The 26,251-nt window shown below is 44.2% G+C and overlaps 2 protein-coding genes across 3 annotated transcripts in view; one reads left to right on the forward strand and one right to left on the reverse strand.

The window, feature by feature from the left end:
* Positions 1-21,094, reverse strand: part of Alpha-man-iib (alpha-Mannosidase class II b) — a 106,429-nt gene extending 85,335 nt beyond the window's left edge. Inside the window, exon 1 of the mRNA XM_076828403.1 lies at positions 20,620-21,094. The gene's annotated coding sequence lies outside the window, so the exon portion shown is untranslated. The remainder of the gene's footprint in view (positions 1-20,619) is intronic.
* Positions 1-26,251, forward strand: part of Beta'cop (coatomer subunit beta') — a 106,847-nt gene that overhangs the window by 42,701 nt on the left and 37,895 nt on the right. Inside the window, exon 1 of one of the 2 annotated variants that reach the window (XM_076828407.1) lies at positions 23,525-23,715. The exons of the other annotated variant lie outside the window; for it this stretch is intronic. The gene's annotated coding sequence lies outside the window, so the exon portion shown is untranslated. Of the gene's footprint in view, positions 1-23,524; positions 23,716-26,251 lie in introns of those variants that run through there. 2 annotated transcript variants of the gene reach the window in all.

The raw sequence follows: 26,251 nt of genomic DNA on the forward strand, positions 1-26,251 counted from the left end.
TTCCTGCTATTCTTCCTTCGCCGGCCTGGACACTCGAAGCCGTCGCACTTTCCGCCAACCACCGCCGGATTTCCCTGGCACCGGAGCCTCCTCCAGAGGATTCTTTCCCGGAGATGCTGATCCAGTCGCGGACGGCGTCTTTCCTACGGGACATTCCATGCGAACTCGGACAGATTTCGGAGTAAGTTTTCGTAGATTGCTGAAATTTGAATATGCTGTAGTCTTTAGTGATATTTAAACGTACCTCAAAGGATTTTTCAAAATTTTCAAAAATCACGATTTTACAGCTGTTTGAAGTTAAGTGCTAACTTTTTTTTTCAACTTTCGACAATTTTTACAGGGCCAATTTTGAAATGTCCATATTCTTGAAAATTTGTCCATCAAGGGAAAGGATAGAACTATATTCTCCCTTTTTTTGGATTTTTAAAATCGCGCCCGATGTTAAGATCCTGCATTTGTTTAAAATAATTGCACAAAAATGGTTCAATTTTTTTTTAAACTGAAATAATTTTTTCTTAAAACTTCAATATCTTCTCTATAAGCACAGTACAGCTCATTTCCACCCGTTTACTACTTCCATAGCTATAATGTATTGAAAACAAAGTTAGCACTTAACTTCAAACCGCTGTAAAATCGTAATTTTTGAAAATTTTGAAAAATCCTTTGAGGTGCGTTTAAATATCACTAAACACTACAGCATACTCAAATTTCAGCAATCTATGAAAACTTACTGTAAAATCTGTCCGAGTTCGCATGGAATGTCCCCTACGCGAGCCCTTTTTGCAGGAGGATCAGGGAAACTGTTCCCTACTTTTTCTATTTGGCAATTATATATAATAAAAGAGGGCACACCCCACCGATTTGGATTAGTAATTCTCTAGGGAGGAACAACCTGTAATCGTCGCTGATTGGTTGCCACTATTTGTGGCAAAAACGAAAGTAGACAGAGAAAGTTGCCACAGATATTATTTCCAATTTTGCCACAAATGGCTGCGGTTACACCAATCACTCCCTGGAGGATCGCTAATTTTGATGACCTTCAAACATGTCGTTGAGAAATTGTTAATCTTCGAGATATTCATAAAAATATTTTGGTACCTGTCCGCTGTTCAAGCTTAACGTGAAAAAACAATAATGGTAATTATTAACAAAAGCGCAGATCTCGCCGATTTCGACGCCCTTGAAATATGTTGCACAGACCGTCATTCCGAACAACTTTTTCCTACACATGTTACCGCCGCTCGGCTTTAGTTTTCGAGATACTTGCCGAAAAGCGTGCTCGGTAGTTGGTCACCCCTTCGAACTTTCAAGGAACCCACCTGTAATCCCCATTAATCCCAAGTTACGCTGAGTTCGCTCCGAAATTGAATTTACATTAAGCCGGGCACGTCTTGGCTTGAATTTCCCGTGAAAATCGGGCCAGGTTCGAGTTGCATTGAAATTAAATTCGACGGAGCGTTTCGGAGAGATCGGGGCGCGGAAATGAAAAAGTCAGGGTGCCCCCGAGCAGCTCGGCGGATCGATTAAAAGTGTAAACAGAGTGCCGGCATCGACGCGACAAGCCGTTGGCGCGGGTGTAATTTCCCGTCGGGACTAATTTCCTCGTATGCATATTTATGCGTAGAGCTGGTTGCGGTGTAATGATAACGTGGATGGCAATTCAGTCCTTGCGTCGATTCGCCGGAGCCACGCTGATTGCAGCTTCTACGGCTGTAATCCTCCTCGAACCCTGCCTCCGACATCCACAGCCGACAGATTTGTTGCGTCGCGCGACCGACGCCATGCATCTGTTTGTTTAGCTATTAACGGGCCCGCGCTATCAGCGGAACGAACTTTATTTGTCCGCGCGACGGCCGCCGACGCTTCCTCCGCCGGTGGAATTAAATTCGAAGAGGGTGGAATTAAATCGGGAGAGGGTGGAATTAAATTCGAAGGGGGTGGAATCGATTCCAGTGCTCCAAGTGAACTCGTTTCCCTCCTGTCGTTATTCCTACTTATTAAATACCCCTCGCACCCCCAAACACGCAGGGTGATTCCGGGGGAGGGTTGCCATAGTTTCGTTGGGAATCTCCTACTGCTATTTAAAATAAAGCAACGAGCATCACAGAGGGAATCTATAATCTCTTCTCCACAAATCCCTCGACAACATTGAAAGAAAAATTATTATTTAGTATAAAAATTTAGTATTATTTGATATACAAATTTGAAATTTTAAAAAAGTGTCAGGCCATTCCCTGCTTCAAAGTCGCCGAATAGAAGAGAAGCTGCGAACCCTTTGCAAAAGCAATCACGAGCTGAAGTCTGGCCAGGGGTTTTTGTTTCGCCCGTGTACGTCGCCATTGTTCTCGAGGGTGCGCGTTATTTTACCGTTGAAGCGAGCTGTTTATTATATTAATTACGCTGGAAGCGCGGGCGAGCGGTTCTAGTTAACCCTGCAGCTCATTTGATAACGCGAAATCGCGATGCAACGAAATGGCGAAACAAAGGGAGGAGAGGGTGTAATTCGGTGGATCGAGGGCAGAAAGGATTCGCCTTTTTCCAAGGGAATACGCCCGGCCCATTGTTCCGGCGCGTTCTCGCATGAAACGAGGCGAAAGGGGTTAATTTTATCGGTTATCGACGGGCGGCTGCTAGGATCTGCCGCTCGAACGGTATCAACCCCTTCGCGCTGTTCCGCGCGCGAGCAGTTTCCCGATTCTAAATAGCCGTCATATATTCGCGGGTATCTATCTTGTTTACCAAACGGGGCTCGGAGTTCTTCCACCGCGGGGAGATTTATCGACCATGGTTTTTGCGCGAGGGGTGCGGCCCGGCTCGGGGATGAAGATATTCTCGCGACCACCGATCGCGAAGGAACGCTGGGAACAAGACAAGTTGGGGCTATCTCGATTCACCGAGTAAACAGGAAATCATCGTTTATCGAGAGCTGACGGGGATTGATGCATTCCTTGGCACGGGATACATCATTGCTTCGAGCTTCCAAGTATTCTATGGGGTGGCACACTCGCCGGGGTGATGCAAAGCAACGTGACGCGATGGAAGGTGAATAGAATTGGGTATAAATGCGTGGAATGGGGTGAGTTTAGGGGGTCGAGTAGAATTAGCTTTAAATCTACCCTGTCGTGTTCAGGGGTAGGTTTCGAAGCGCAGGAATACTTTAATGCTTGGAAGAACTTGTGATGCAACTAAGTCGTTGTTATTATTATTAATCTAGCAGAATTGCGAAGAATTTGGTGACCTGAACAATTAAACACTTTGCAGCACTAATAAGGGAAGATCCCGAACCAGAAGATTCAAAAAATTCTGAAACTGTGTGAATATACAGGGGATTTCCTCCTGATTACAGCGCAATTTTTGTTTGCTGCAAAAATTCACTCTAAGCGGGTGGTGGAATTAACCCCTGAAAATTCGGCTATTTTCCGATTTTACTTTGTAACTCGCAATCTGTAAGGGATGGGAAAAAAGTTTCAAGACAAAAGTTACTTCTTTTAATTAGATCTATCGTTTGGTGAAAAAAATTATTTTACAGTTCACGAGTTATAACACAAAATCGGAAGGTAACCGGATTTTCAGCGGTCAATTACACCCCCTTAGAGTGAATTTGGGCAACAAGCAAAAATTGCGTTGTAACGAGGAGGAAATTCCCTACATATTCACAGTTTCAGAATTTTTCGAATTTCCGGGTTCGGCATGTTCCCTTGTAAGTGTATTAATTTTTTAAAAAGTCATGGGAATAGTCTTAATTATATATATTCTTATAATTAGACATATTTTCGAAGTACTTTACCCACTTGAAATTTAAATAGTAACATATCATTCAGCAACATTTCTAAGCAAAAATTTATTTTCTCCATGACAAGTTGAATTTTCGAAATTTCGAGCTGCCTCCTTCTGCGCCAAATTGTATAAAAATCCACTTATCTCGAGGACATAATTACATTAAGGGGCATCCCACTGTGAAAGATTCAAATGTATTTTTCTTCGTTAAAAAAATTCGCGGAAATCCCCTTTTGTCAGCATTTTAAACCAAATTCTCCCCTGAAACTATCAGAAAACATGTGAAACAGTCTGAAAATTCGTCTGCCTAATCATCCTCATTCTTTCACACTGAATGACTACGCTGAATTTCAGCAAATTCCTCCTGCCTCCTTTAGTCTTCAATTAGAATCGCGGTGAACCTCTTAAGCAGGCTGCAACCGAGTCAAGTACCCCGAAAACCCAAACACAACACTGTAGCACCGAGCATACACCTATCAAGCTACACCCACGCAGATTTCGGTACACCTGAGTAAACAGCGAGTGGCCCGAACCCCAGCTGAAGGCGATACACTCGATTCCACCAGGATCCAGCCAATATTGTTCCTACTCGCACGCTGCCCATATCCCGCAGCACCTTGCGGCCGGAGAGCGCAGCTCCGGCAACAGAGACGACGCGCTCGCATCCCCTTTGCTCGGCGGCCGAACGAGCCGAGCCGTTCTCCTTTCGCCGCGTCCGGAGAGCGAAGGCTGCGTACCCGATCGTTCCCTAACGACGCGAATTCCTCCCGCGACGATCGCTTTCCGCCGCGCGTACAGGCGTTTAAGCGCGTTCTGGACGGTTTCACGAAGCCAACGACCCGCGCGCCGCCCCGTATATGGCTCTCGCCGGGCGTTCCGCGCTTCTTTCGCGACGTTCTTCCCCGACCGTGCGCCGCTTATTAGGCGATCCGATCCGCGCCGAGAGAGGCTCGCGGGAAAAGAAGCCGCCGGACATTCGCGGAGAGATCTCCTTTCCCTCCTTTCCCTGCAAAAACCAGGCTCGTCGCGCCGCGCCTAGTCTCGCTCGTCTCGCAGAGATATTAGTCTCCGGTGGAGCGGGATTCTAAAGGTAGGTCTTTTCCTGCGGACTCGATTTTCTCGAAAATAAGCCGCGATATGAAAAAAAGTCACTCTTCCTTTTCGATTCACAACAGGCAAATCAGTCAAGAAAAAGGAGTAAAATTTTTTCATATCGCGCTTCATTTTCGAGATAATCGAGTTTGAAGTTCTCCACGTCGCGTACGGGAATTGGGGCGGGTAGAGGAGGCGATCCTCTTCTGCGGCGCGGCTGGTAACACAGATTCCATAGCCGAGCGGGGAGAAGAATCGCGTGGAATCTTGCGCAACAAGCGGGGAAGCCCAGAGGCACGGGAAAATTCGTCGCGGGGAAGTTGAAACCGAGGAACACAAGCGTCTCTGCCCCCGTCGAAGGAAGCCCGGCCAGAGACTTTAATTAAATTCTCCCACCAACCACCCCCGGGGGCGAATGATAAATATTCAACGACGTAAGGAATTCCTGTTGGTCTTAAACGTCCTGGAAGCGGCCCCAATAAAACGCGTAATTTCCCACGCGATTCCGAAATAACCCCTTATCAAGCCGCGTCCGAATTAAAATACGGACTGTCGCTTTAACGGGGCCCCGCGGCTGATAACAACGATAAACAAGACGGCCAGAGACGTATTTAATCGCACGGGCTTCCAGCTCGTCCCCCCGCTCGCGATTAACCCGTCAGACATATTTCCAGAATAAACGTACCGCTTTCTCGCAGGAAATACGAGGGCGGATTGGAAGCGTAGAGAGACGGCACTTGGGAGGAGTTTTTATTTTTAAAATACGAACTTGCTGCGTTAAGTTTGTGGGGAAATGAGGAGGAAGCGACCTGGGATGATAGCAAAAGGTGTCCCTCACCATCGGCACTAGCACCCACGAAGCGTTTTCGTTCAAACGAGGGCCATTTAATGTCACTCGAAGAATTATGATTTTTATTCGAAGCCTGATAAGCTTGAAACTGGGAACTCGGACTCCCCCGCCGGTTGCGCAGTTCGGTAATGCATTTGAAAGATAACAGTTATTTTTCTCAGGCAAACGGAGGATTTATACGGGTCCATAACTTTGCTGCAGCTCGTTTCGCAGGGGAAACGGGCAGGCCAGCGTGTCTGTTTCGAAAATGATCGCCGGGTTCGGCGTCTAATCGCGGCGCGACCGCCGCGTCAGGGAGAACGGAGGGTCGGATAAAGAACCCACGACTCCAGAACGCGTTCTTGCGCCTCCGCGAATAAATCCGCGCGGCGGAGAGCCCCCGACACCGCGCGCTGACCGCGGTAGCTGTTTATTTTCCAGATTGCGCCCATTCGTTCGCCTCCGCCTAACGCGCCCATAAATCCCCGCCGCGCGAATGGGCCCGCGGGAAAATGCGTTCGACGTCAGGCGTATTTGTCAATTCTGCGCCCGAAGTAATTAACGCTCGCGCGTCGAAACTGCGATTTTTTAAATCAGTCACATCTTCCGAATTTATTGCCGATGGGTGAGTGAATTATTATACGAGTGGCAGGTGGTGACAGTGACATCTCTAACTGTAATTGGAATTTCTTAAAAATTCGTAGTGGGGGCCTTAATTTAGCGAGGGAAATTTCGTGGCCCTCGAGAATTTTAGGGGGATGGCGAGGGTGTATATTGGTGTAGGTGTTCGGAGTAATTTTTTAGTAAAGCTGAACACAAGTGGAGAAGGAAATTTTAGGTTGGCACGTACCTAGGTGGCGCCCCGTTAGTTTCATTCAGGGGTTGAAACAGTTCCCAGAATAACTGTTTCAAACTGCTATATATCGGTTCTGACTGAAACAGTTACGAAGAACCGATATTCTGAATAACTGTTATAAGGAACCGAAATTTCTGGGTATATCGATTTCGGTTACGGTTCTGCAGAACCGATATTATATCGGTTTTATAACAGTAATGTATCCTATCTGTTAGGCATCGGGTGTGCGTAGTACGTTCCAAAATATTTACGATAAATGTCAATTTTTTTAATCTAAATTCTTAATGGAATTTTTTTAATGGGTTTTCAACCCTGGTATCACTATTTGTACAGTTCCGAAGAGAGTAACATTGGGGAGTCGACTTTGGGGGAATTGGTAACGCGCCTGACCAGTAATGCAGAGGACTCCCGAGATTCTCGGGTTCGAGTCCCATCACCAGTGGAAATTTTTTCACCAACAATAAGGATCAAATAAAATCGAGCAGAATTAATTCAGCAAGCCTAAAAATAGAGATCGCGCATCAGAATAAAACTAGAATAATTTCCCAGTGGAATGAATAAATCACCTGAGCGTCAAACAATTCTCCAGAGAGTCCCAATCAACGGCAGAAAGCAATCCAGAGGATCGAGAGACGTTGCCTGTTACGCAAAAGACCACCCACCCTCCCGATTCTCGACTTTCGCGCCCCGCGACAATCTGCGCGCGGATAAATGTATTTACTCAAGGAGCAGAGGTACATGGGCCCCCTAGGTACATACACGGAGAGGCTGATAGGCCGCTCGACGGCCGGGGCTCGAAGAGAAAGGGGAGAGGCTCTAAATGATAGAGGTGGCATAGGCCGAAGGCCGATGAGTACCATCCGGTATATTGCATTACAGGGCATCTATCGATTCGCCGGCAGCTATCAGCTTTCGTTGCTAGGTGATATCTCGATGATATCCACGGAATGGGAGAGGCGACGAAACGGAGAGGAAACGACTTTCCTCCAGATACACCACCCAGGCCCGGCAGGCCGCAACTGCAACGTGCATCGCCACACAACCCCTCGACAGCTACCTATCTATCGCGGGCGACACCCCCGCTAGGAAAATTTATTTTACGGCTCACCGATCGCCGGAGGCCCGATTGTCTGCGAGCCAGGGGAAAAGTGTAATCGCCGCTGGGAAATCTAATCCTCGTAACGGGGTGGACAACGCGGGCTGGCTTCCTTTAAACCGGGAATGGCGGGGAAAAAAGTACCACGGGCAAAGGCGATCGTGCCTAATCGATCTTCCAAGTGGGTTCAATGGATCAGCAATGGGGAGTTTTAACCCTCCGGGGTCGCATCTTTTTATAATCGGAAATTTGTCACGTGTGTAATTTTTGAGCTTCCATTTTCGTGCTTCTGAATCCTTTGACTTTTAAGTGCCTTTCTCTGGAAATGTAAATTTTTATACGACGAGATAAAATTTGTGAAATTCGCGCGAGTTAAAATTCACCAAATTATTAAGCTTTAATATTGAGTTCTTAAAATTCGTAAAGGTGGGATATTTGAGCTTGAAATATTGCCTGGGGTGCGATACGCCCCGCGTTAAGGGTTAACGACGCAAGAAGGAGCGTTTGGGACTTGGATGGAAGCTTCGCGGGTCGGTCTATTTCGAATTAGGCGGAGCTGGAGATGGTGGAAATGGAACTAGACGACGGTTGCCTCGTTTCGACGATGGAGGAAGATAGGATTCGCGGGGAAGAAGGCCGCGATGTATAGGATGCGGCGTTTAGCGCGAGGCGGCAGCCTAGCAATTGTAGCCTCTCGTTAGACGCGACAATTAAAGCTCTCGTTATTTTCAGCCGCGAGAGCCGGATCGTTTTAATGAGGGCCGATGGAATTAAACGTTTCGAGATTACACGGCGCAGCTTCCTCGTGCGCCGCTCTATCACGGAATTATTGTCGTCGTGGAAACGCCTCAGACCGGCGGTATTGGGACGGGCACGGAGATCTAATCATTCCAGGGACTCCGTAGGAACCGTGGAACGCGGGCTCGGAGATGAGCATCACTCTGGGATTCGAATTTCAAATTCAAATGGAGGTATACGGAGCGAGTCGCCTTAAATTACTTGTAAACTGTTTGTTATTGGCAGAAAATGTTCGGAACAAAAGTTGCATGGTATCTAGAGGGCGCGCGAAATATAAATATATATAGTTCTAACGGGAATCAAGCGGACAAGCGTAGGGGAGGCCGGGGCTAAAAGTTCCGATTTCGATAAAACATAAAAAATGACTGGAAAATAATGTAGTTATTCTCTTCACTATTGACTAATTTCTTGTTAAATTTATTATATCTTCTGATTTTAAGCTTGTGTTTAATATATTGTAATAGGTTTCCCATAGAAAGTAATTTATTTGTGGCTGATCGAAGCGGAACTTCTTACCCCTATATCGGGCAAGTTGTTATCGCATTGGGGTAAGTTGTTACTATGATATAAGAGTTGCCTTTTAATGAAATATTTCATTTTCTAATGAAATAAAGCAGAATTTTATTAATAATGGTAATTTATGAAGGTTCGGACCAACAAAAATGTATTATCTTTAAAAGAAAACCAAAAGCGACAGTTTTTATTTATCTTTACGCATATCTTCGATCGAAGTCGTGTCCCTTTCCGCCTTTCATTCATATGTTCGCATTTTAAAGCACAGCGGAAACAATTTATACATTTGCGGCAGGTCTGTGAAGATAGCACCCCCAAATTCGAATTTTTGGAAAAACTCAACGGCATTCGTTTGTCCATCGTTTGCCCACGTTTGCCCATCAAAAATTTTCGTTTGACCACCCTCCAAAAAAGAGTTATGAACGAAATAAAAAAATTGTCTTCATCACCCATCATGAATGCATTTCAATTTTTTAATAGAAGGATACGAATGTACCCGACCTGACCACGTTTGCCCACTCTCAGATTTCATTTGCCTACCCTCCAGAATTTAAATAAAAAATAAAAACCGCGAAAAAATGGGTATAGATGAAGCGATCGCGTTAAAGTTCGATTATTCTCGAAAATATTATCAAAATCGTTCTTTCAACGGTCCAGTTCGTTAGTTTAGATGTAGAAGAGATTTGCCCATCCATTAATTTCGTATGCCCACCCTTCAGAATCGAATTATTAATGAAGATAGCCAAGAAGTGCGGTACCCGTTGAAGCGATCGCGTTAAAGTTCGATTTTTCTGGAAAATATTATCAAAATCGTTCTTTCAACGATGCAGTCCGTTAGTTTAGATGTAGAAGAGATTTGCCCATGCATTAATTTCGTATGCCCACCCTCCAGAATCGAATTATTAATAAAGATAGCCAAGAAGTGCGGTACCCGTTGAAGCGATCGCGATAAAGTCCGATTTTTCTGGAAAATATTATCGAAATCGTTCTTTCAACGATGCAGTCCGTTAGTTTAGATGTAGAAGAGATTTGCCTATGCATTAATTTCATATGCCCACCCTCCAGAATCGAATTATTAATAAAGATAGCCAAGAAGTGCGGTGCCCGTTGAACCGAATACCTTTCTGTTCGTTTTTTTCCGAATGAATTATCAAAATCAATTGTTCTTACCTTAAAGGTTAAAGGTGTTTGGTGACATGTTATCTACTTCAATTTGTATCGCTCATCGAATACTTCACACTTTTCACACATCTGCAGCATGTGCAGAATAATACCAGAGTGGTTTTCTAGTCATTTTTCACTAATTACCGCAATGATATCGCACAACGGAAAATAATATAATGTCACAGTTACTTCACAAACCGTAAATGAACGCACGATCTCGCAAGAGTTGCGCCCGAACTCTGTAGACCGACTGACTTTCGTGCGTCGTTGGAAACAATTCGAGAGTGTCGCAGACATCTGTTTACGTTTCGGCACGTTCGATGACGACACGCAGCGCTGCTACCCTAACTAAAGGGGCGCAGCGCCGAGTGCCACTGCCGAAACGTAAACAGATGTCTGCGATACTCTCGAATTCTTTCCAACGACGCACTTCTTGGCTATCTTTGTTAATAATTCGATTCTGGAGGGTGGGCATACGAAATTAATGCATGGGCAAATCTCTTCTATATCTAAACTAACGGACTGCATCGTTGAAAGAACGATTTTGATATTATTTTCCAGAAAAATCGAACTTTAACGCGATCGCTTCAACGGGCACCGCACTTCTTGGCTATCTTTATTAATAATTCGATTCTGGAGGGTGGGCATACGAAATTAATGCATGGGCAAATCTCTTCTACATCTAAACTAACGGACTGCATCGTTGAAAGAACGATTTTGATAATATTTTCTAGAAAAATCGAACTTTAACGCGATCGCTTCACCTGTACCCTTCTTTTCGAGGTTTTTATTTTTTATTTAAATTCTGGAGGGTGGGCAAATGAAATCTGAGAGTGGGCAAACGTGGCCAGGTCGGGTATATTCGTATCCTTCTTTTAAAAAATTGAAATGCATTCATCGTGGGTGATGAAGACAAATTTTTTTATTTTGCCATAATTTTTTTTTGAAGGGTGGGCAAACGAAATTTTTTTATGGGCAAACATGGGCATACGATGAACAAACGAATGCCGTTGAGTTTTTTTAAAAAATCGAATTTGGGGGTGCTATCTTCACAGACCTATTTGCGGCGGGGCAAGTTTTTACGGTACCAACGTGCCCCAAGTCACGGTAACAACTAGCCCCTACCGACACATGTAGCAATTTCAAAGATTATTCTGCTTATACATGTATTCAAACGATAAACACTATTACACCATGTTCTTAAATGTCATTTGATCCATAAGGACGATTCAATCTATAATATCTACGTTAAATAATTGAAATAGACCAAAAAGTAATGATAGAAAAATTTTTACTTATCTGGTACGCGACTAAAGCCGCGTATTCACCTGCGCATTCGCCCCGAATGTGCATTCGGCGCGCACCGATTTTTTGCCCGTTCGGAGCTCAGCGCGCATTCGGCGCGCATTCGGCGCGCATTCGGCGCGCGTTCGGGGTTGAGTGAAATTTGCGGCGTCCTTTTCATGGTATTGTTCGGACCCGAATGCGCGCTTTGATGGACCGCCAACAAGCGGATCGGCCCGAATGCGCGCCGCGCCCCGAACAAGCGCCGAACACCGGACGAGCAAAAAATCGGTGCGCGCCGAATGCACATTCGGGGCGAATGCGCAGGTGAATACGCGGCTTAATAGGGCCTTGCTTACAACCACACAATTCGCTGTCGCGGACGCTATTAAAGTGGGGGACAGAGTGGCGTGATCAACTCACACGGAAAAAATAATTTAAAGTACAACGCTCTTTTTATTTTGAAGATAGAGCCGTCGGAACAACTTACCCCCGGAACTTTTAGCCCCGGTCTCCCCTACATACGGATCATTCACTGAAGAATATCTCAGAAATTAATTATAATATTAAGATGAATAACTTTAGAAATCTCAACTATATCATGTACCAGAATAATTATTACATTTAAAATCTATAATGCTAGAATTATTTATTTTATGTATTTCATTTACTAGAACAACTCTATTTTTAGGAATAATTTTCTTAACCGTAAATATAAATATATCCATTATAATCAGAATAATAATTAAAATCTCAATATTCCCATTCAATTGTTGATTTAATTTAGTGAGAAAAGCATTGAAAAATATTAATCTAGGTATCTTACTAGTAACATTAATCTATCCCACTATTATTTATTTTATTTAACAATTGAATTTACTTCATTTATACTATGTACCATTTTAACAAAAATAATTTTCCACTCAGCGTTCTATAATCTTTCATCTAAAAAGCACAAAGTGACCATCATATCTCGATAAAAAACAGAATAACAAAAAGCTACTTAATTATTACACCGCAAGCCCCCATGACACCCCTAAAATTTTGTCCCAAATATTTTTTCATCGAGTAAAAAACAGTTTCCGTGTCATTTTCTTTCATATAAAAAAACATCGAATCAATTGCCCGGAATTTTGGTGACAATTTTGTTGAGTGTTTGATCTTTCCGCACACAAGATTTCAAAAACTTTGGCCTATTATTTCACTCCTAATTTCGCAGTTATATTTCTCAATGCGTTTCCCATAAGAATACGCGTTAAATTGAAAGTTAAATAATTTAAAACCTACCGAATGAATTTTTCTAAAATTTTGAGTCTACTTTTACTATTGCATGCAGATTCATTCCTCCGATTTTCAAAGATTTTCGCTCATTTTGTATGTAACCGAAGTTCATCTTTAAGAAGGTACTATCCGAGAATAAATTCGGCTCGGGTCACGGTTATATCTGAGAGTTAAACCTCCCCATGCTACCCTCGCAAATCGCCTTGCCCAGAAGCCCAGCCAAATGTGCCCATCGAGAAGTCGCAGACACTTCCGCCGCAGGAAACCGGAGCGTGCCGCCAATATTTCTCGAAAAAAATGGCCAAATAGTCCCTCCGCCGACTACATCGCCATTTTTATTCCAGCCTGCGCCAGGATGTGTGACTTGGCAGCAGATGCCGGGGGAAAAGTCGCGGAATACCGTGAATTAGCAGCGGGGACGCTACGTGCTCGCGGTCGTTCGGAGATGGCGGATCCAATTTAGTGAATCATGCCCGCGCTCGCGTAATTACCTATTCACGCTCTGGCTGTCCACAGACGTCCACGTAATTGCCTAATAACTCGTCGTTAAGGATAAAAAGAGGCTGTTATCTGATCGATGCTAGATTATCTGAACCGCGGAACGGTGAAGGGGGGGGGGGAGCCAGTTTGCACGCGCTACATTTTTCAGCGAGAGGAGACAATTTAGCCAAGGACCTCCCTAGATTTTTTTTCCAGGAAGCTGGCAACTTTAGAGCGACGTTACAGAAAAATACAGTAAAGGAAAAACTACCCTTGCGATGGCATTGAGTGGAGTAGCCCCGAACCCGTTTAAAAAAATTCGAAAATTAAAATTATTCACTGTTTTAGTATAAAGTTAATAAGATCAGTTTTTAAAAATCAGCGATTTTTTTCTCAAAAGCCAGAGGGGCAGTGGCCCCCTTTCGCTCTCCACCCGTGCACCTAGGGGCGTTGTTGCGAGCGTGTCGCTTTAATTCCTCCGGCCCCTGTGGTCCTAATTAGGCGACAGGCTGAAAACTTCGTTGAGCGCGCAAGTGGACGCGATTGAGGCGGTGGGTTAAGGTACGAGAGACTGAACGGCGTCGAGATGCGAACGGGACACTCGATTTGGAAACCAGGTTACGCCGCTTGAGTTTTCAACGAGCCAGATGGGTTTATGTAGGCCCCGGCCAGCCAGCACGGAAAATAGAATGCAAAGTAACGGAGAAGTCGGCGTTTAATCACGGCTCATTTCCTCCCACGCACTCATTTCCTCCCCTCGTTGCTCGTAAGTTCCTGTGGCTCCGTTCCTCGGCGTCGCGTCTTGCCGAGGTGGCGCGCTTCGGATGCGGCCCCGGCGAAAACACTTTGTTTTCGAGGGAAAGGCGGAGACGGGTTCGCTCGGCGGGGGAATTGCGAGGGTTGCGAATTTTAACACTTTCTTGCGGAGATCGTGACTGTTGTGAGGCAAATTTTTAAAGTTGCGGTGCTAGAGTTAATATCTTAATATATAAAGCATAAAGTGTTTGTGTGTTTGTCGACTAAAAACTCTCGAACGGGAAACTCAGGGCTCGCGAAATCTATGCTCATTATGCCTAATTAATCCAGATGAATGTATTTTCACAAAAAGATAAATAAAAAATTTTCTTTTTATAAAATCAGAAACTAAATTTCGGACGATGCCGAGTAGCAAAGCTAAGTAGTTATGGCATAGGAGTGAATGATTTTGGTTACGAATTACCATTATGAATAATTAATTACAATACTTGTATATTTTATTAAGCAAAAAAAATGGTAAATTCTGGTACAATATCTTTTATCCTATTGTTTGTTTCATATATTTTCAAACCTTTCTTTTTTGCTTAATAAAATATATAAGGCTTGTAATTATATTTTTTATCACGTTGTCAATGAATACTAATTGTCGCTAATGTTAATAACGGTATGTGACAATGCTCGAATGTAACGAGAGCAATTTTTTGCGGTTGATAATGGTTATCGGTGACCAAAATAAAATTCAGGTCACTGATAACGGCCACTGGTAGCCCACAAAAAATTTAATCGTTCATAATGGTTAGTTGTAATCAGACCAATTAAAAATTAGTGTTCTTTAATCGCTTCATTTTTTTAGATTTAATAAATGGCTTCCATTTAAATAAGAATTAATTTTCACTTAGTGACTTTTTCACAAATATTTTTTAAAACCACTGTTTTGTTCTGGCGCGTAACTGGCGAATTCATGGCGAATCGACTGCGCGAAAAATATTTTGTCCTTGGAATTAATAGGTTTAATAGGTTTTCGAATTCCACTATCCCCAAAAAACAGGTTGAACCGGTTTTCGAATTTTTGCATAAACAATATAATTAAAATAGATGTTGGATGTTTGCCGCGAATGCACGTTGGAATGTAAAGGTCAAAATTGAATCAACACTCTAAGAGGAAATACTGCGATTATGGTTTATTGTTTGCAGAAGGAAAGATGTTCCTTTTCTGATTGAGCCGAGTGGGCACCGATATTTTTCTCTCGGTTCTCGTTGAGGCTATTCGTTCTTAGCGTCTTGTCTGTTACAGATGTATATTCCAACTTCTTTCTTAATTAAAGTTTTAGATTGTAGTAACAAAAGACTAATTAATCACCCACCCCACAACCAATAATAGAAAATAATTATTTGTACTTATTTTAAGCAAATTTTTCAGTTTTTTTTACTATTTATGGAATCACAACAATATAACAAAATAAAATATACTCTATCTACACAAAACCAAATAATTTAAAAAAAAATAAATAATAAAACTGAAATCCGTACAAAATGTAAATTATATATCTTTATTTCATTTAGTATTTTACTTCCGAAACTATGAACTCGTGAAGATTAGTTTTGCAGCAAACAGTTACCTACTACAATATACTTCTGTCCGAGGTGATTTCAAATCAAAATGTTAACTTTCTAGTATATGAAAGCGATTTTTTAAATTTAAAAACCGCTATGCGAATTTCACAATTTTATAAAAAGAAAAACGGTTTTAAATATCACCAAATTAATAAACAAAACTCGTGTTTCGAATGTCCCCAATTTATAAAAAAAAAAAACGGTTTTCAAATGTCAGGAATTTATAAAAAAAAAACCGGTTTAGAAGCGTGGAATTTCCCTAAATTGATTGAATTAGCTACGAAGTCCCCAACGACCTCAATCAACAAAGACAATAATGAATGATGCTCCTAGCGTTGGATGCCAGCTAACCATATCAGACAAACATCCTAAGGCCTAAGCATATGCGAGCGCATCGCTTGTAATCATCTTCGCAAACATCGCGTAGAGCGATTACAACTTTCAGTCACTCCCATGACCCTTGCACCGTCCACAGTTTCTCCCACGTCTCCCATTTTCCATTACTCCCGTATACATAATCCCGTTCCAAAATCCTAAAACACCCAAACAATTCTACCACCTAAGAGCGGAACTTCCGTCGAACCCCGAAGACACTACTTTCAAAATAAAAAACCTCTTGCAAGACTTAGAATTATTTTAACGTGCTGCACTCGACCCAGTGCCTCGGAATCCAACACCAGAACAAACTCCCGTGTCCTCCGTCAAAGAAACATTTTCAGTTTACAGAAGATAGCCCGAAACACACAACCAGTTCCCTGATCCTTTCTCCCTCCGATAGCATCTCCTCTGCCTGCTCTCGCTCTCGTCAATGCCTGCTTTCTTCCTCGCTCTTTCCTTCACCCTTTCTCCTCCCACGGCCGCGGGGATCCAGTCTCCAAACGCGAGCGTAACCGCTGGTAGCCACGTGTGCGCGTTGCAAAACAAACGCCAGAAGGAACTCGCCCACTTTCACGAGCCCACCAAGCCCTCCGTGTGTCTCTATCTCCTCGCAGATGCCCTTCAAACGACCCCTATCCACGCGCAAAACCACCGAGCCACTTGCGACTAAACTTGCATCCTAATTGCCTGATAATTCCGCCGAGTGCACTGTTAGATACCTAGCTTCGCGACTTTCTCTTTTAAGCACATCTGGTCATTGCCACTCTCTTAAGACCCTTAGTCCGTTTCGAGCGTCCGTAACTTAACGGTAAACAGGCGGAATAGGCCGTAGGCCCCAAGGCCCTTCTTTTCCAAACCGTTACGACCGAACTTTCTCCAGGCTACCACTTCTACCCTTACCAGTTCCATTTCCCACACCCTCGCAATAGAACAACCAATAGGATTCTCCAACTTGTCGACGTTCATCCCTGAGTACGTCTCTAGGTTTAGAAAGCTTTGACTCTTGGTACTGCGAAGTCGTACTCCAACATACTGTATAATAAAGACGTGTTTCGTTTTGTAAGCACAAAACCCATCCTGGCCTGCAGGAGAGTTCAAGGCCACTTGAGTGGGCTGTTTATTGCCCTAAGCCGAGGAAAAGGACGTGCCAGGGGAAATTTGGTGGCCAACGGGAAAAGAGCGCTTGGCAGACTCGGAACGGAACTGTCGAGGAAGGCAGTCGACCGTTTTAAACGGTCCCTAGCAAATGCAAACTCTGTGTATTATTTTCGCATAAAATAAAGTGATTGTTAATTTCTTAAGTAAGAGGTTTACTCCGCTACAGTTTTATGCAAGTATTCGAATTTGTTCTACCCCGGGTTCATGACAGCACTGTCGCTGGTACATTTATCACTTTTAAAAGAAGCAACTCGGCGTCGCCCGCGCACCTGTGTACATCAAAACGGCTGGCCTTGAAGGGGGTAGCGAATCAGCGAGGAATTATGTCCAAAGACAACGAGGGCCCCGATGATTACCCCCCCGGTATATTTTATTCGACCGATAAGCAGGCCCGAGGACGGAAGTTTCCATCGCCTGTCGCCGGAACAACGGACGCGCCACGCCGACGGAACCGGCTGCCTCCATGGGAAACTGTTACGCAACCTCCTTCGAGCTGTTGCACGGCCGAGCGGCACCGAGCGCACGAACGCCGGGGCCCCTTCCAGCGCAGGATTACTACGGACGCGATATTCGCAGGGGCAGGTGCGTATGTCGCGGGCGAGGGGGCAGAAAAACCCCGTACGCGCCGGCAGGGCGACGCAGGGTGCACCGAAACAGGTATCGACAAAGGCGCAGGTGCGGCAAGTTTCGACAAAAGACGCCACGCGGGGACAAAGAAATCCCCGAGCACGGCCCTCGAAGGCTATCGTGAAACTCGGCTCGTTTCTAGAGATCCCTAATTCACGTGTATTTCAATACACGTGTACGCGTGTATTACACGTATCTGTACCTCGATCCGTGTATCTTTTAGCACACGGGTACCCGTGCACTATTTCACGTGTATTTAAATACACGTGAATTTAGATACTCGTGTATTTATAAACACGCGTATATTAACGTGTCCGTATTTTGATTCGTCTGATTTTTAATATCTATAGATATCCCAGAACTCTGGGGGATTGTGAGATTCATAAAAGAATTAATGTATTTAAATATATTTACGTTAGCAATAATGAAGCATCACCTTGTAAAAGGGGCTGCAAAGTTGAGCTTACGCAGACGCGGCCAGCGTGACGCCTACAGCGACGATGGGCCCGACCAGTGCGACACCATAAATATCATAAATTGGCATCGGGGTCCTTAAGAGTTTTTCCCAAGAGGACAAGAGGGGACTTTCCACGGGACGGAAAGGCAGTCGATTACAGACCGGGACTCGGGAAAGACCTTCTCGACTCTACCGATTCTTAACAACGGAATAAAGACTATAACGATTAATTTAGAAAGCGAGTTAATACTCCCAATTTTAAAATATTCTTACATTTACTAGAATAATATGCGGAAAGTATGGATTACAAATTTTCAGATCGTAACTAATAACACAATTATAAAATTAACAAGATTCATTTAATCGATTACCTATTTCGATACAAAAAATTAAGGCGTTACTGGTAATAAGCGAGCTTCTTTTTAGAGGCAACGATAATCCTTAAAATTGAAAAACATCACTCGGTTTTATTGCACTTATTGCTTAAGTGACCGCCATTGCCCATTCTCCCGCAGTTAATGCCCAATTCTGATGAAAATACACAAATACGTTGATACACGTGTATTTAAATACACGTGAAATAGTGCACGGGTACCCGTACCATGGTCTCTACTCGTTTCTACTTCAAAAAGTAGCCGGGGAGTCCAGGCGATGCATGTGGTATTAGAGTGAAAGTAATGCAGAGCAATTTGCGACCGAAGGCGAAAAGGAAAGCTACTTTTACAGGCGACAACGTTTCTACTCGTCGATTAAGCGAAATTAACGTGCCCGTTAAGGGGGCATACCCGTTTGAACCCTCGGAAAATGTATACATTTTGTGGATTTTTTTACAAGTCAACGGTTTGATGCAGATTTCCCGTTTTTTAACTATGTTTGCATAGTATTATGAACTACTTATAAAAAAAGTTTCAGTTAAAAAACTATTGTTTTTCGGAAGTTACGGATACATGTCCGAAAGTCTCTCGATTTTAGACGGCTAAACGGTGGCCCTAAAAACTCGCGCTACGTTCAACCAATTCACTTCAAATTTTGCATGCAGAATCATAATAAGATTCCGCATCGCCCAACGAAGGCGATTTTGAAAATTTTGAAAAATAAAGAAATGCTGAGAGATCAAAGGTAAAGTTAAATTTTTCTAAGAGAAAAATCCACCTTTTTCCTTTATAAATAATAAACGGGGAATCGAAATAAAAAAAGCCTTCGTTGGACGATGCGGAATCTTATTACGATTCTGCATGCAAAATTTGAAGTAAATTGGTTGAACGTAGCGCGAGTTTTTAGGGCCACCGTTTAGCCGTCTAAAATCGAGAGACTTTCGGACATGTATCCGTAACTTCCGAAAAACAACAGTTTTTTAACCGAAACTTTTTTTATAAGTAGTTCATAATACTATGTAAACATAGTTAAAAAACGGGAAATCTGCATCAAACCGTTGACTTGTAAAAAAATCCACAAAATGTATACATTTTCCGAGGGTTCAAACGGGTATACCCCCTTAATACGGCGAAAGTGCCAGGGCGTTTCTGACCCCGACGGTGCAAGCGCATCGAGCGTACTATTCGAGGTGTAATACATGGTAATTGTCCGGCGAATTCTTCGCTTTCGTAACACGTCCTCTGAGCGCAGCTCTGTAAACAAGGTGATTAACGCGGACACCTAGGCACGCGATGGTCGTCTTAATTACGGGCCACGGTCCGACGATCTAGAATCTAGGGGAACCGGACGAGGGGAGAAAGAAGAACGGGGCGGGGAGTAATACCGTGGCGTCTTTGATCTCGTCGCGCTAATAACTTGTCAGAAAAGTTAATTAATACCCGAGTCTATCTCCCTCGCTCGAGGAGAGCAGGGCAAACGAGCGAGCGAAGATGATTGACTTCGTTACACGTCCCCGCCGTTACACCGGAGATGAACTTCCGTCTTTCCTCGCGATCGCCTACCTTTTACCATCGATGCTTTCCACAGACATTCCATCTCCCCGTCCTTCGCTCTAATTCAGATATTCCGCGGCCCTCTTTTCGGAACAGCCGGCAAACAAGTCGTTGCCACGCTTCGAGCTCGGAGGATAAACGAAACGAGGATTCTAAACTACTCGTAGCTCGCTATAAACTATGTTCACTCTGGATTAAGGCTAAGCCTCGCTCGGCTAAGCCCTCGATTTTATCATCGCGAACGTCTAAATTACCTCGAGATAACACGCGCTCCAGTCTAACCTAAACACCGCCATGCAAATTATCTGCTTTCCTCTAATTCAAATTTCGCGGGGCGAAACAACACACGGACGCGCTCGCACACCGTCGAGAGAACATGGGCGATTCAAAACCCAACCGTCAGACGCCAATTCCCACGTAGAATCCCGCGAGCAAAAAGTCAGTAAACAGGGGGGGGGGGGGGGCGGGCGAAGGACGATCGAACGCAGGAGGAGCGTCTCGCGCAAAGTCAACATTTCCATAGTCACTCACCGGAGAAATTCAGGCGTGGTAGCGTGCCAGGATCACCTCAGCCCCATTTCCACTGCAGCGTTCGCGAACCTGCCGGTCCTCCTTCCGCCGTGCACACGCGAGAACAACGGACCACTGCTTTCACTGTCGTCTGCGGCGGTGAAACCACTGTCAGCCTCGCCAGAGCACGCGGATGTGACAGCGGCGAACCTAACCTTACAGCCGGTGCCGCGATTCCGTAGGGAGCACCGAGGGACGCGCGATAACACTGCCGAGAACGCGACCGTCGACCCTGAAACGCGTTCCCCTCGGTCGGGCGGTACGAGGAAACGGCGGAGATGGGACGAGCGGGCCGCCGACGCGAGACGAGACGCCACTGTACTTCCTCCGGCGCAGGAACCCGCGGCAGCAAGAACACCTTGGCACGGGGCTTCGCGACACAATATCCGCAATCCGCGGAAGGACTGTCGTCCAGACCGCCTTCACCCGCGCCCCTCCACGCCGAACGTATGGGGACTAGAGGGGGAAGCCTAGCGAACGACGGAGACGGAGGAGCAGCGATCATAGCGCACCTTCGCTGCGCGAGCTGCGCGGGAATGACGGTGGGAGAGAGACGGAACAGAGGCGCCATACCGACCACGAGGGTGGGAGAAAGCGAGAGGGTGCTACGCGCAGGACCGTAGCTAACGAAGGGCGCTAGAGTTACGTGGAATACTTTGAATACCTACGGCGAATATCGAAAGAAGTCTGGGCTCCACTTGGGTTTGATCGATGGCTCGATCAAGCGAAACGTGCGAGAAGAAATCGGGCCTCGAGGTTGGTCGAATCGGGCGGTGGCCGTTTTAGGAATTTCGGAGTGGTTCGAAGATTAAAGATACAGGATTTCAGATTCGCGAGGCTCTCTCGATTCTCTTCCCGTGGTAATATATTTGAGAAGGGAGGGGGAAGAGTACCGCGCTTTTTCCTTCTCCCAAGCCCGTTCCAATATGGCTGCCATAGCTTCCGGTAGTACTACACTAATTGCCGCCAAAAATTATTCCGACTCGCGTTGTGGTTTCCGGAAGTGTCTCCGTGCCTGTTTATTCCCCGCGAATTGACATCGAAGCCAGCCAAAGGGTGAGTGAAATTATTTGTCATTAACCGTTCTAATTAAAAGAAACGTAAACCTACCCGTGCTCGAGAAATCACACTTGCCGAAGGGAGAGGCGTCCCAAACATTGACAGATCCCGTGTTCGTCGGTCCGTGCCGAGATTAAACGATCGATTGCGTCCGTTGTCGCGCAGGTATCGCGTGAATCGTTAGTGCCATGCGATCGCGCGAAATTCTGGCGAATATTTCTTCCTTCGGACGTTTAATAGCGTCGCGCCTGTTCACGGCCAGGTTAGTCTGGGGGCCAAGGGTGGGGAGGCCGACCACCGAGTCGAACGACGACCGGTCGAGTTTGCGCAGTGGACAAAGTATAACCGCAGTACAAACTTTTTCCGTGTTCCGGGGGGCCAACCAACTGCGGTAGGTAGGATTCTGAAAGGGCTAGGCTCGAAACCCAGAAGCTCCAGTGGACGGCAGAGTAATCAGATCAATTATAAACAGGCACTAGAGCACGGTGCGAGAGATCTCGCGAGTAACGTGCGATTATGCCTCGAATAATCGCTAGATAGCATCGACGACCACTGCACCTTTCTCGTTAATCGTCCAATGAGGTAGCTGTGTTTTTTCCTCTAGCTAGAGATTCTTATAGTGGCATTGCCTTCGTGCCTCGCTGTGCTCGCTAGTATCTTCGAGATATGTATACGTACCTCTCGCGTTATGTGATTCGATTGTCGATTAGGAAGCGTTAAAAGCCGCAGGATGTTTTCGAGAACGAGTATGTTTCCAGGGTGAGTCACCTAACCATAGCACCGTGAACTTGTAAACTGTTTGTTATACGAATAATAGTTCGAACTAAAGGTGTGTGGTATCAAGTGTGCGTATAATTCGGTTTATTCTGCTTTTTGTATTTTAAATGTAACGAGTGACGTTTGACTCCGCGTTTCGAAAGATTATAAGACGCTGAATAGAAAACTACGAAGTAGGATTTGTTCGTTTTTAAAAACCGTTTTTTTTTATAAATTTGTGACATTCGAAAACCGGTTTTTAAATTTAAAAAACCCGGTTTTTTACTAGTTGACATTTAAGATTTTGATTAACATTCGTTAACATTTTGACTTGAAACCGCCTTGAACACAAGCATATTGTAGTAGGTAACAGTTCACTGTGAAACTAATCTCCCTGAGTTCATATTTTCAGAAGAAAAATACTAAATGAAATAAAGATTTATAATCTATATTTTGTACGGATTTTAGTATTTTCAGTTTTTTTTTCATTTGGTTTATTACGCAGTGTATTTTATTGTGTTATATTCGAAGGGCTCATTTTTGTAGATAAAAATTGCACGGATTTGTTTTTTAATTTTTTTTATTTGGTTTTGTATAGATAGACTATTCTTTATTTTGTTATATTTTTGTGATTCCATAAATATTAAAAAAAACTCAAATTTTTTAAAATAAGTACAGATATTTATTTTCTACTTCGATTATATTTTTGTGAAAAATCGAAAACCGATTTTATGGGGAATAATGGAATTCGAAAACCGTTTCTTTCAGAAGTCGGTGTTTGCATAAACCCTACTATGAAAGTGTACGGGTTGAAAACTTCAGTTCTTCAGCGAAAGATTTGCACACTTGCCAGCGTGATTCTCGTTAGAGCCATTTTGCCATTATATTTCTCGCGTAACAGACAGTTCACAAGTAATTCGAGGTGGTGAGTGAGTCACTCGGTATGCATACCTGCGTGGATCCTCGTAGAGTATTTTCTCGAGCAACCTCGACGATGTTGGTCGGTCAATAGTACAGAACGTTCGTTTCATTATAGACAAAGGTCAAGCGCCGGGGACGCCGTGGTTGCTTCGATCGCCATGCCGGGCTTCACGGGCAGTATTTAACCGCCAAAACGTGTCATCGGCGCAACTGTTGAGCGAGTCAAGGTCCGCGTGTACGAGAAGTCATTTATAGAATGGATTGCGGCTGCATTGTTGTCGTTCGACTCTGCTGGCGATGGTCGAAGCCCTTGCAACCTATGTAACTGACTTTCTTCTTACATAATTGATGCGCCGATAAGATAATCGGTATTGTTTCAATTGTTACACGTGGCGCAACGGCTGCGTGTGGTTCGAATGCCTTTAAGGGGGATTGTTAAGTAATAAATAATAGCGGCGCTTATAGAGACACCGTCGATAATTTTAAATATATAAAAACCTTGACACAGGAAAGGCACCGTGGTCGAAAATTGGTGAGACTATGTTTTTAATATGATTCTCACTCGTAATATCCCAAAGTCAACGAACCTTTTTCCTTCCACTGAGTTGTACGTTTATATATCTGGTGTTATTTGTGGTTAGGGTTTTCTTTTTATAAATTTGTGAAATTCGAAATCCAGTTTTTCAATTTAAAAAAGAAACGGTTTTATATACTGGAATTAATATGTAAAAATGAATTAATTATTTAGTTAAAAACTTTAACATTTCGACTTGAAATCGCCTCGAACACGAACGTATTGTAGTAGGTGTCAGTTTACTCTAAACTAATATTCATGTGTTGATATTTTCGGAAGAAAAATACTAAATGAAATAAAGATTTGTAATTTAAGTTTTGTACGGATTTTAGTTATTTTAGTTTTTTTCGTCTGGCCCCGTATGCAGTGTAGTTTATTGAGTTATATTTTTGCAGACCCATAAATATTAAATGAACTCAAAAATTTTACGAATTTGTACGGACTTTAGTTTTTCTCATTTTTTTTATTTATTTGGTTTTGTATAGATAGTGTATATTTTATTTTGTTATATTGTTGCGATTCCATAAATACTAAAAAGAAATGAATTTTTTAAAAATAAGTACAAATATTTATTTCTTGTTTTAATTATATTTATGTGCGAAAAATCGAAACCCGGTTATTCAAAACTCGGTATTTGCATAAACCCTATTTCTGATGTCACTGCATGTCTGAATGAAGTATTGTTTAAATCTAAAGTGTGCATATAATTAATTACATTTTATTACGTGAATTTATTCCTGCAATGATATAAGTTAGAGGTTGAATAACCTACAAAGCTAATTCTTGCATAAGTATCACAAACAAATATTCAATTTTACGTGAAAAATCCCCAGTCAAGATCTACCCTAGCATTGAGTCAACAAAAATCAGTCCAACCTTGGCTAACCTTCATCGACCTTGAAGACAGTTAATTACTTTTCACTCCGCCACCTCGTGCCACCACAAACGCACCCTTGAAAGAACTTCTGCAACTAAAAAACGCGGTTTGCAACGACTATCGCGTGGGAGCAGCAAGTGTAAGAATCCGATAGGCCCGGTGCCTCTTTCTTTGGCGCGGCAAACAAAAAGCTCGACGTACAATACGCTCGAATAACAGCGAAAAACAACTGAAACTTTCGTAATCCCTCGCTACATCGCGTTTCGAAAGTAAACCCAGCCTCGCGGTTTCCAAAATAACCCCCGAGCCCGTGTCCCCGGTCGCGCGTGCAAATTGACCGTTAGGCAGACGGGGGGGGGGGGGGGGGGTGTTAAAAAATATCGTCCCACGGGTTTTTGCGGAGCATTTCGAAATCACTGGGTCATGGAATCGCGAGTATCGCTGGAGGAAAAGTGGAACGCAGGCATCAGATTTTCCGTATAATTAGCTCGATATCGAACCGGTCGTTACGCTTTCTAAGCGCCCCTACCCCCGCCTCCCCCTCCCTTCCGTCGCTATCAAAGGGACCAGAACGATATTTTCTGGATTTTCAGGCCACAATAGGCAATTACACGACATTCGAACGCACCCCATCCGCTTCCCTCCTTTGTGCCCTTTTCACCGCGATTTTGCCTGGCTTTTGTGCCCGCCTACGGGCAATTAGATCACTGTTCTATACGGACCGTTTTTCCTACGTTTGCTCGCGGAAGAAGAATGCGCATTTTTCAGTAAATTGATTTTAGGGATCCACCGGGGATATGATCCCTCTATACTTGTACGATCACTTTGACCATTTCGGGCGCTCTGAATGTTTTTCGGGATTTTTTTTCGCGGCCCGTTTCATCGCAGTGACCAAATAATTAGCAAGCCGCCTTCGGTGACCCAGAATAGATCGTCAGCTGCTTTGATGCCACTATCAATCCGCTAATGGCGCCCCGATTATCCCCCTCTGGTACCTGACCAACGAACTGTGATCACACAGGTCCCGAGATGCAATTAATGCTCGATTTATAAATGCCACTGGTGCTCGTGACACCGCTGAGGCGTTCCAGGAAATTGTACGGCAAATGTTTATGCCCCCGGTCGGTGTGCAGTTATTCTCGTCTTACCTCTTGATCCGAGCGTCGTCCCGCGAAGGAAAAACGAGGCGAAAGACGCGCTGGAAATAGGGAAAGTTGGGGGGTGGCTGGGAACAACAGAGTGGCGGGGGGCTTCGGGGGTTGGCGAGCATTAAGACCAGATTGAAAATTGAATTATTAACGAGCGAGCTGACGCCCGGGCATGTAAATCATACGGAAATATTACTTTTCCTTCCGCCAGGAAAAATGCACCACGCCGGCCAGATGCAGCTTCCACTGCGACAATCC

Source organism: Andrena cerasifolii, chromosome 15 (genome assembly GCF_050908995.1).
Source record: "Andrena cerasifolii isolate SP2316 chromosome 15, iyAndCera1_principal, whole genome shotgun sequence".
Taxonomy (NCBI): domain Eukaryota; kingdom Metazoa; phylum Arthropoda; class Insecta; order Hymenoptera; family Andrenidae; genus Andrena; species Andrena cerasifolii.